The sequence below is a fragment of the Kogia breviceps genome, chromosome 15, assembly GCF_026419965.1.
Source record: "Kogia breviceps isolate mKogBre1 chromosome 15, mKogBre1 haplotype 1, whole genome shotgun sequence".
Classification (NCBI taxonomy): Eukaryota; Metazoa; Chordata; class Mammalia; order Artiodactyla; family Physeteridae; genus Kogia; species Kogia breviceps.
In genome coordinates this window covers 64,554,813-64,564,237 of record NC_081324.1, presented here as the reverse complement: position 1 = coordinate 64,564,237, position 9,425 = coordinate 64,554,813, and the positions used below count along the sequence as shown (strand labels likewise).

Here is a 9,425-nt window from a genome sequence, read left to right as displayed (position 1 = left end):
ATGAGGGCCTTGAAAGCCACCCCAGTGCTGTGGACACAGAAAATAGGAGCCTCCTCATTTCAAAATTAAGGCATCTTTATTCACTAATATCTGGACAAGTTATTTACTGTTTTCTCCTTCCCCTTCATCCTTTTTCCTAACTAATATCTTTCTAAAATTGGGAGTCGGAGGAATTCTGTACATAACAATGTGCATTCACATGTTGGGTGTCAACGTGCTTTTCCCCAGACCAACCAGAAGCAGGTACTGGGTCCTCATAGTCTGTGCTGGGCTGGGTCCGAGGATGGCCTCCAGCTCTTTTCTGCTGTGGCCGCAGGCTTGGGAAAGAGGTGTTGGGGGGTAAAGGTATTAGGTAAGGGGAGCACCAAATTGGGTGGGAGTTGGAGAGGATACGCTTGAAATTCTTGGCCAGAGGGGCAGGGGAGCCACCGCTCCTTTTTCAGTAAGACCAGAAGGTAACAAGTCTGGGATCAGCTGTGGAAATAGTGGGAGGACCAGAAATGGCGCAGCGGGGCTGGGGGGTGGGGCAGTGGCCGGGACACCGGGGCCAAAGCTTTCAGGTCCGAGCGCTAGCGGGTGGTTGGGGGGTCTGCGCATCCTGGCGGTGTGGGCACACAAGCCAGCTGTCCGTCCCCAGCGGGCCACCAGGCTGACCCTAAGGCCAGAGTTGGGCAGGAACCAGTGGCCACATTGCCACTCCCAGAAATCTATGGCCGCTTTTTACTTTTCTCAAAGCCCAAATGAGTGCTCTTACTCCACACCGAAGTGTTCCCATTCCGTGAGTGTGGGAGCTGGCCAGCTCTGTAGGCTGGAGCGTGTGGGGTTCCTGAGGTTGAATCAAGCACCCAGGGAGCAGGAGAACACGGGTGCACTACCACAGCGATAGACCCGCCATGGGGACCAGTGGGAATGGTGCCAGGGAGCCAGAGCAGATTTCTTCTGAAGAACTGGGATTTCTTAGATTGCTTTTGAAAGTCTCTGCTGCACTTACACATCCGGTTTTCAAATTTTCAAGTATTTTTTATCACCAGTGCCTTTTCATGAAGTGAACTCAAAATTCACCTGCTCTGAATAAGCAGGGGTGGGGCAGCCCAGCACCCCTACCTGTCTCCATCCCACAGAGCATGATGTTTCTTCCCCAGAAGAACCAAAAGATGATCATAGACGCCGTAGAGAGAAGAGCAGGTGCCACCAAAAGGCAGCAATTGAAGAAACAAGGCCACAGAGGACACCATGTCCACAGTGGACCAGGGAGGGCCGGTAGCGTGGGGGTTACCCGCGGGAGCGCCTCACCGCTGGATTAAGTGGGGTCAGCCTCCTGATTTAAAAGTGCAGGAAACAAGCTCAGCCTGATGCTCTGTGATGGCCTAGTTGGGTGGGATGGTGGGGGAGGTCCAAGAGAGAGGGAATGTGTGTATGCGTGTGGCTGATTCACTTCTCTGTGTGGCAGAAACAAACACAGCATTGTAAAGCAATTGTATTCCAATAAAAACAAAATATATTTTTTAAAGGGCAGGAAACATTGTTAAGACCAATGAGAAGTACAAATAGGGAGTGGGGGGATAGATGATAAGATGAGTTTGTAAGGATGGAGGATGAAGCGTCCAGCATTGATGCAGCGTCTGGCAAGGGCATGTCTGCAGGGGCAGCTGCGTCGTCTGTGAACATGCTGGTTCAGAAGGAAACGCTGGGCCAAGCAGGTTGCAAGGAGGAGGAAGTAACCGTCAGAGGAGGTCTCCCCTGGCCAGGAGGTATGGGGGGCTCAGGACAGGGGCGGGGTGTGTGTGCTGCCACCAGGGTACATTCCCTGAAAAGACAAGTAGCAGACAGAGCATGTGGGTGAAGTCAGGAGGACGAAAAAGGCAGATGATGTCATGACGGCCGAGCAAACAGGACGCCTAGTCTGCTCTCTCCCAGATGGAAGCTGGGCACGGGGCCCCTCCCTGACCACCCACCGGGTCGTGGGACGGCCCGGCTGCTCCACGGGGAACGAGGTCTTAGAATAGCCTGGAGCCTAAAGCTTTGAAGGGAGTCACAGGCTCGGCTCTCCCTTTTTCAGATGTGGTGGCTTAGACTGGCCTGGCCGGAGACACGTAGCTGGGTGACTGTGGGGTCTGACCCCACCCCCCACAGTGACCTGCAAGGACGCTGACCTGGAATGACCTGTAATGTGAGTTCTCTAGTTTCCCACCCTGGCTGTTGCAGGTGCGGGTATTCAGCCCACCCACCCACCGCTTGATTTAAAATCGTGTGGCCATCAGGGTAGGATGTCCCGCCTGGGTGCAGAGGACGCAGGTCCACGGGCAGCAGGGGCTCCAAAAGGCAGGCAGATGCACCCCTAGCTCCCTTAGTGCCCACTGTCTGGCCGCTGAGCCGTTGGCCAGGCCCACTTCGGTCCCTGCTGGGGAGAGGGACGCAGCCTGGCGGGGGAGGGGTGGGAAGAGATGGAAGCCTAAGCCTGACCCCGTAGCTGAGGCACTTCGGTCCCTCGGGGTCTCTGCTGGTGAAATTGGGATGGTGGCTCCCAGGACTCAGGAGGGACGGGTGTGTCCTGCATCTGCAGTGGGTTACACACCAGTGCTTCCCCCCTCCCCCCCACACCTTCCTTGTCATTTGTGTTTTGCTGCTTGGCTTTGCCTTTTGTTTTTCCTTGAAGTAAAAAGTGTACATTTCTGGTTCCGGAAGCAGTATCAGGCCCCCAAGGGAGCTCACCCCCATCCCTCTAGCCCTCGACACCATAACCCCACCTCTATCCACCTGGACAGCAGCCACGAGCCTCGGGGATGAGATCCCCAGGTCACGGTGATGATCTACTCAAAACCTCTCCCCTCCTGTGGAGGGTCTGCCTTGCTGCCCACCTGCTGCTCCAGCCCCATGACCCCACGCCCTTCCTGGTTCTTCCCTCCAAGCCCACCCACTGTCCTGGCTCCAATGTCAGAACAAACTGGAGGCTGGAGACCACAGGCAGGGAGCAGAGAGCTCAGGCCCCCCCAGGATGGAGGCCAAGCCCCCCTTCGCGGCAGCCCTGCCACTGGAACTGAAGAAGAACTAAAGAATTGCACACTTTGACGAGCATCTCCCCATTTCCCCCACTTCCTAGCCTCTTGTAACCATTCTATTCTAGTTCATGACAGCTCATCGTTTTCATCACTGAATAAGAGTTCACTGTATGGATGGACCACAGTTTGTTTATCCGTTCACCTACAGAAGGACATCTTGGTTGCTTCCAGTTTGGGGCAATAATAAAGTTGCTATAAACACTTGTGTGCAGGTTTCTGTGTGGACATAGGTTTTCAAGTCATTCAGGTAAATACCAAGGAGCACAACTGCACCAGGCACAGGTTTATGGAAGAAATTATATGGATTTTCTGAAGTTTATTCCAGAAAATAGAATCAGGAGGGAACACACCTAACTCATTCTATGAGGCCATCATTACCTTAATACCGAAACCAGATAAAGACATTATAAGAAAGGAAACTACAAACGAGTATCTTTTATGAATGTAGATGCAGAGGTGCTCAACCAAACACTAGAAAATGGAATCCAATAATGTATAAAAAGAATTATATGCCATGACCAGATGGATTTATTTCCAGGCATGCAAGGCTGGTTCAGTTATTGGAAATCAGTTGACATGAGCCATCACATCAACAAGCTAAAGAAAACTCATATGAGCACATCAATAAATGCAGAAAAAGCATTTGACAAAATCCAACACCCATTCATCATTAAAACTCAGCAAATTAGAAATAGAGGGGAACGTCCTCAACTTGTTAAAGAGCATCTATAAAAAACCTACAGGTCACATACTTAATAATGAGAAACTGCATGCTTTCCTCCCCAAGAAGAAGAAAAAGGTGAGGATGTCTCCTCTCACCACTCCTGTTAAACATTGTACTGAAAGAGAAAAAAACAAAACAAAACCTTGTATCTTGTACCCAGTGAAATTATCATTCAAAAATGGAGAAATAGGGACTTCCCTCGCAGTCCAGCAGTTAAGACTCCACACTTCCCCTGCAGGGGGCACAGGTTTGACCCCTGGTCAGGGAACTAGAATCCCGCATGCTGCTCGGTGTGGCCAAAAAAAAAAAAAAAAAAAAAAAACAACTTTATTAGACAAACAAAAACTAAAGGAGTTTATTGCTGGTAGATCTGCTTTGCAAAAAAACGTTTAAGAATTCTTCAGAGAAAAGGAAAATGATACAGATCAGAAATTTAGATCCATATAAGCATTTAAAATATTCCAGTCCTCTCCTTGCTTGTGTGATTTCTGACAAGATGTCTGCTGTAATTCCTATCCTTGTTTCTCTATAGTTAAGAGAGTTTGTTTGTTGTTTGTTTGTTTTATTCTGGCTTCTTTGAAGATTCCCTCTTTGTCTTTGGTTTTCTGCAGCTTGGATGTGATATGCCTGCATGGAGATTTTTGGGTATTTATCCCATTCAGTGTTGTCTGAGATTCCTGGAATCATGATTTGTTTTGTCATTAATTTTGGAATATTCTCAGCCATTATTACTTTAACCATTTCTTCTGCCCACCTTTCCTTCTGGAATTCCCATTGTGTACATGTTATACCTTTTACAGTTGTCCTACAGTTCTTGAACATTCTGGTTCTTTTTTTTTTTTTTTTCATTCTTTTTTCTCTGTGTTTTAGTTTGAGAAGTTTCTAGTGGCATATCTTCAAGTTCACTGACTCTTTCCTCAGTGGCATCCAATCTACATATGAGCCCATGAAATGCGTTCTCCATTTCTGTTAGGGTTTTTTTCCCTAGAATTTTCTTTTGATTCTTTCTTAGCATTTCCATCTCTCTGCTTCCATTACTCATCTGTTCCTGCATGTTGTCCATGTTTTCAATTAGAGCCTTTAGCATATTAATTGTAAGTGTTTTAAATTCCCAGTCCAGTAATTCCAAAATCTCTGCCATGTCTAGGTCTGGTTCTGATGCTTCCTTTGCTCTTCAGACTGTGTTTTTCCTTTTCTCTCAGCACAGGGGTAACTTTCTGTTGCAAGTCAGACACAATCTATTGGGTAATAGAAAAGGGGTAGACCGGCCTTTAGTGTGAGGTTTTTGGTTTTCTGGCTAGAAATAAGGCTCTGCTTACTGTTTGTTCAGCTGTAGGTGTCAGAGGCTGAAATGTCCTCCAGTATCCCTGCTTTGTTTCCCCTGTTGTCCCTGGGTTTCCCTAGAGATTCCTTCTTAGGTGGAATCTGAGCCTTGCTGTTCTTTCAGCGGTAATTCTCTGCAGTATACAGGAGCCCTGTTGATCAGGCAGAAGACACGGAGGGAGAGGAAGCATTTTCTGATCATATGATTAGGTCTCAGTCTCCTAGTGGGCCTGTGACCCTCACGAGTGTTTCTCAGGGCTTTTTGGCCCCCTTAAGTACGACAGAAAGGCTAGGGAGGTGATTTAGGTCTACCTTTCCCCTGTGTTGGATGAAGCTCTTAGGTCTACCCTTCCCCTGTGTTGGATGAAGCTCTGAGAAAGTCCTCTCCCTCCCTTGCTAGCTGACCTTCCTTGTGGAGAACAATCTGGGCATGTTTCGCGATGGTAACTTCCCCCATCCCTAGTCATGCACAGGGGATTTTGCTTCAGTCTTCACTGTGAGAACCTGGTGGGGTTCCTTGGAGGTAAAACTTGTGAAAGTGTGGGGCCCTCTTAGACTGGGTCCCTATGACTTCTCTCAAGCCAGTCCCACTGAGCCTCCAGCATTTCTTCGTTCGATGGTAACATCTTTTCTTTTTTTTCTTTTTCTTTTATTTCTTTTGTGGTATGCAGGCCTCTCACTGTTGTGGCCTTTCCCGTTGCAGAGCACAGGCTCCAGACGCCCAGGCTCAACAGCCATGGCTCACGGGCCCAGCCGCTCCGTGGCATGTGGGATCTTCCAGGACCGGGGCACGAACCCGTGTCCCCTACATCGGCAGGCGGATTCTCAACTACTGCGCCACCAGGGAAGCCCCGATGGTAACATCTTTGATGTTACCATTTATGGGGTCATTTGAGTGTTCCTGCCAGTTCCTGGCCCAGTGGCTTTTGTTGCTGGTAAGCTGTGATTCTCACTTCCAGTTTGTGGGGTTGGGGTTGTCCTGTGACAACCATCTGATGGATCTAGAAGTCACTGATTCTCGGTTTATTCAGCTTTTTTCTTGTTGTGAGGGCAGGTGATTACTTCCAATCTCTTTACATGTTGAAGCTAAAACTGGAAGTTAGTTTTGCACTTGCTGCCCTTCCTAACAAAGGCATCTAGGAGGGCAAGGAGTTGACGCAGCAGATGTAGCTGTAGAAATCTATTAAGTCCAGTGTCTTGAACAAACTGGAGGATTGGAGAAAAACATGTCCACGACTGATTTCAACACAGACCCGTAAGGACAACAGTGCAGGAGACACCACGGGAGTCAGGGGCACATCTGCCATGGGGACCCAACAAGAAAAGTCTATTTTCCAAAACATAAAAAGAACCTCAAAAATACAAACACCTTGCCTCATTCCCAGCTGACAGGCAAAGAACATTGCCTGCTTACAAGAGGAAAAGTACCCAGTGCCATTAGTAAATAGAGAAATGCAAATGAAAATAAAGACACAGTGCCATTTTGTACACACCCTACTTTCTGGGGGTTTTGTTGTGGTTGGTTTGCTTTTTTGTTTTTTTGGTTTTTGTTTTTTTAAGCAAAGGTGAAATTATAAAAGCCGAATATTGTGAAGTTGTAAGGCATTGCTAACAGTGCTGTAAATGAATACGTCCGGCAGAGTGACAGCAACAAATCAGGAGATGTGTTTTTACTCAGTAATTCCTTTACTGGGATTTTTTTCTCAGACAGTAATTCTAGGGAGAACAGCCACATGTACAGAGGTGTTTGTCCAGCATTATTTGTAAGAGCAGAAAGAAGGTCAGTAGCCTGCATGCCCAGCATTAGGGAATGATCTAGGGGACTTAGCGAGTGGACACAGTGGTGACAGAGTCCACGTGTCCTCACTCACCTCCCCTTCCCCGACACGCAAAGCAGAGCCTCACTGGAGAATCAGGTAGCTTTCTGTCCACTCCTCTGGAGTGACTTCGCCTCTTCTCTCATCCACTTGTCAGGAAGTTCCTGGAAAGCATGCTGTGTGGTTTGCTCGTTTGGGTATGGCCGCCGCCTCCCTCAGACTCTGGTACAGAGAAAGTCTCTACTAAAGCCTGATGCGCAAAATAATGGGCTGTGGACCAGCAGGATCACTGTCACCTGAAGCCATTTCAAAAGCAGAATCTCTGCTATAAGGTGGCAAACTTGACGGTATGTTTATTTTCCCACGATTAAACATTAAAATGCAGAATCTCAGGCCCCACCTCAGACATACTGCATTTCGGCAAACGTTTTAACAAATTCCCAGGTGATTTGTTTAAATTTTGAAAGTCTCTGTCCATTGGTTATACAGTTATTCTCAAAATATAAATTTCCATCGTTAGTTACCATTTCTCGTTAAAACGCAGCCTTGAGTTTTCTCCCTCACTGCGGGAGGCTGGTTTTAACTTCTCTCTCTCGGACCCGTTCATTTGCACCAAGAATGGAGAAATCACAGCAGCAGCTGGCGGACTCCAAGGACAGCAGGATGCCATGGCAACCGCTTCCATCGGTAATTTAATTTCATCTCTGCTTTTACATCTTTCTTTCCTCAGTCCTGAAGCTGGGAAATTTTTTTAATTTGGAAGCAACGTAAGATGGCTTGTGGTTGCTATGCCGACAGCAGCTACTTCCTAATGGGCTGGAATATCACACAGGAAACCGGCAGCAACGCATAGATTTTAGACCTCAAGGGACTACAGCGAATCTTCATCCCCTCGATTCCCTGAGGGCTCCAGGCTCCACAGCCACGCACCAGCCTGCCTTGAATTCCCTACGCAGGCTGCTTGGCCAGGCCACCCAGGGGTCTTAGGCAGACAGGGATGGAAGGCAGGTGGGGGGACCCTGTTTGAGAATTGCTTTTGGTCTTTTTCTACCCCTAAAACCTAGTGTATTTGCTTGCTGGGACTGCCATAACAAAGCACCACAGACTGGGCAGCTTGAACAGCAGGATTTATATCTCACAGTCTGGAGGCTGGGAGTCTCAGATCAAGGTGTTGGCTAATTTGGTTTCTCCTGAGGCCTCTCTCCTTGGCTTGTAGACGGTCATCTTCTCCCTGTGTCCCTGTATGATCACCCTCTGTGTCTCCATCTTCTTATCTTATAAGGACATCAGTCAGACTGGATTAGGGCCCACCGTAGTGGCCTCATTTTAATCTAATCACCTTTAAAGACCCGATCTCCAAGTACAGTCACATCTGGGGGGACACAGTTCAGCCCGTTGACATCCACCTGACTGGGTCCTCGTGGAGGCTGCCTGCACCCCAGCCTCCGGGACACAGCTGAGAAGGAACCAAGCCCCTGCCCTCCGTGGCTGGCGTCCTGGTGAGGAGGGGGCAAGAAACCAAACCAAGAAGACACTTGCTGGGGGGTGTTAAGGAGGGAATACAAATCCAGGGGATGTGAGGGGGTGAGTGGTGGGCACGGTGGTCCCCCGAGCTTGGAGGGCATGCGGACACATTGGAGCAGAATCCCTGGAATGAGGGGCCATCGGGAGAGGGGATGGCAGGTGCGGAGTCCCCGAGACGGAGCAGAGCGGCAGGAGGCACTGTGTCTGGAGGCCGTGAGCAAGGGGGCTGCTTCCTGGGAAAGAATTTACCATCGCCCCTTGCTTCTGGGAGGTGGTCTCTCAGCCCTCACAAGAGCGTCCATTTGCCTGGGGACCTGGAGCCTGAGATCAGTAAGTCATGCCTGTGTGATGGAGCCCCAGGAAGAACTCTGCCCCTGACCCTGTGAAGGCCGAGTTTAATCTGGATCCTTTCTCTGCTGTAAACTGAAACCATGAGTGTGTAACACTTTCCACGACTCCTTCTGTGAGACGGTCAAACCTGGGGGTCATCTTGGAGACCCCAAGCCGGCAGTTGTTGTCAGAAGTCCCCTCCCAACGTCCAGCTGCCTCAAAGCTTGAGGGGACAGAAGCAGGAAGTTAGGGGAGCCAGGGACCAGCCATGCCACATGGGGCATTGGAGGGACTCTGGCTTTTAGTCTGTGCGAAGCAGAAAGCTCCTGGGAGCTTTCAGAGGTGGCGGATCTGGTTGTTGTTTTAAAAGCATCTGTCCACAGAGAACACAGTTAAGGAGGCAAAGCCTGCAGCTCAGGGCCACGTGGGCTGGGGCAAGGATCTAGGCGAGAGGAGTGTGGTGACGGCGGCTGTGGTGGGGACGCCAGCAGGAGGGGGCCAGGGAGCAGAGTGGTGTCCCAAAGCGGGCTGCCCATAACTGAGGGTATGGAGGGTGGTGACCAGGCAGTGGGTGGCAGCCTGCTGGCTGTGGTGGATGCAGGGCTTGTGAAATTGTGTAGGGAGTCACATGCAGGCTGTGGTTAAGTA

General features: G+C 49.5%; 1 long non-coding RNA gene across 1 annotated transcript; it reads left to right on the top strand.

Annotated features, from left to right (window-relative positions):
- Window positions 1–1,917: 1,917 nt before the first annotated feature.
- Window positions 1,918–7,381, top strand: LOC136792632 (uncharacterized). The gene is made up of 3 exons (XR_010836700.1): window positions 1,918–2,170; window positions 5,810–6,041; window positions 7,081–7,381. It is a non-coding gene; the product is annotated as an uncharacterized lncRNA (long non-coding RNA).
- Window positions 7,382–9,425: the final 2,044 nt, after the last annotated feature.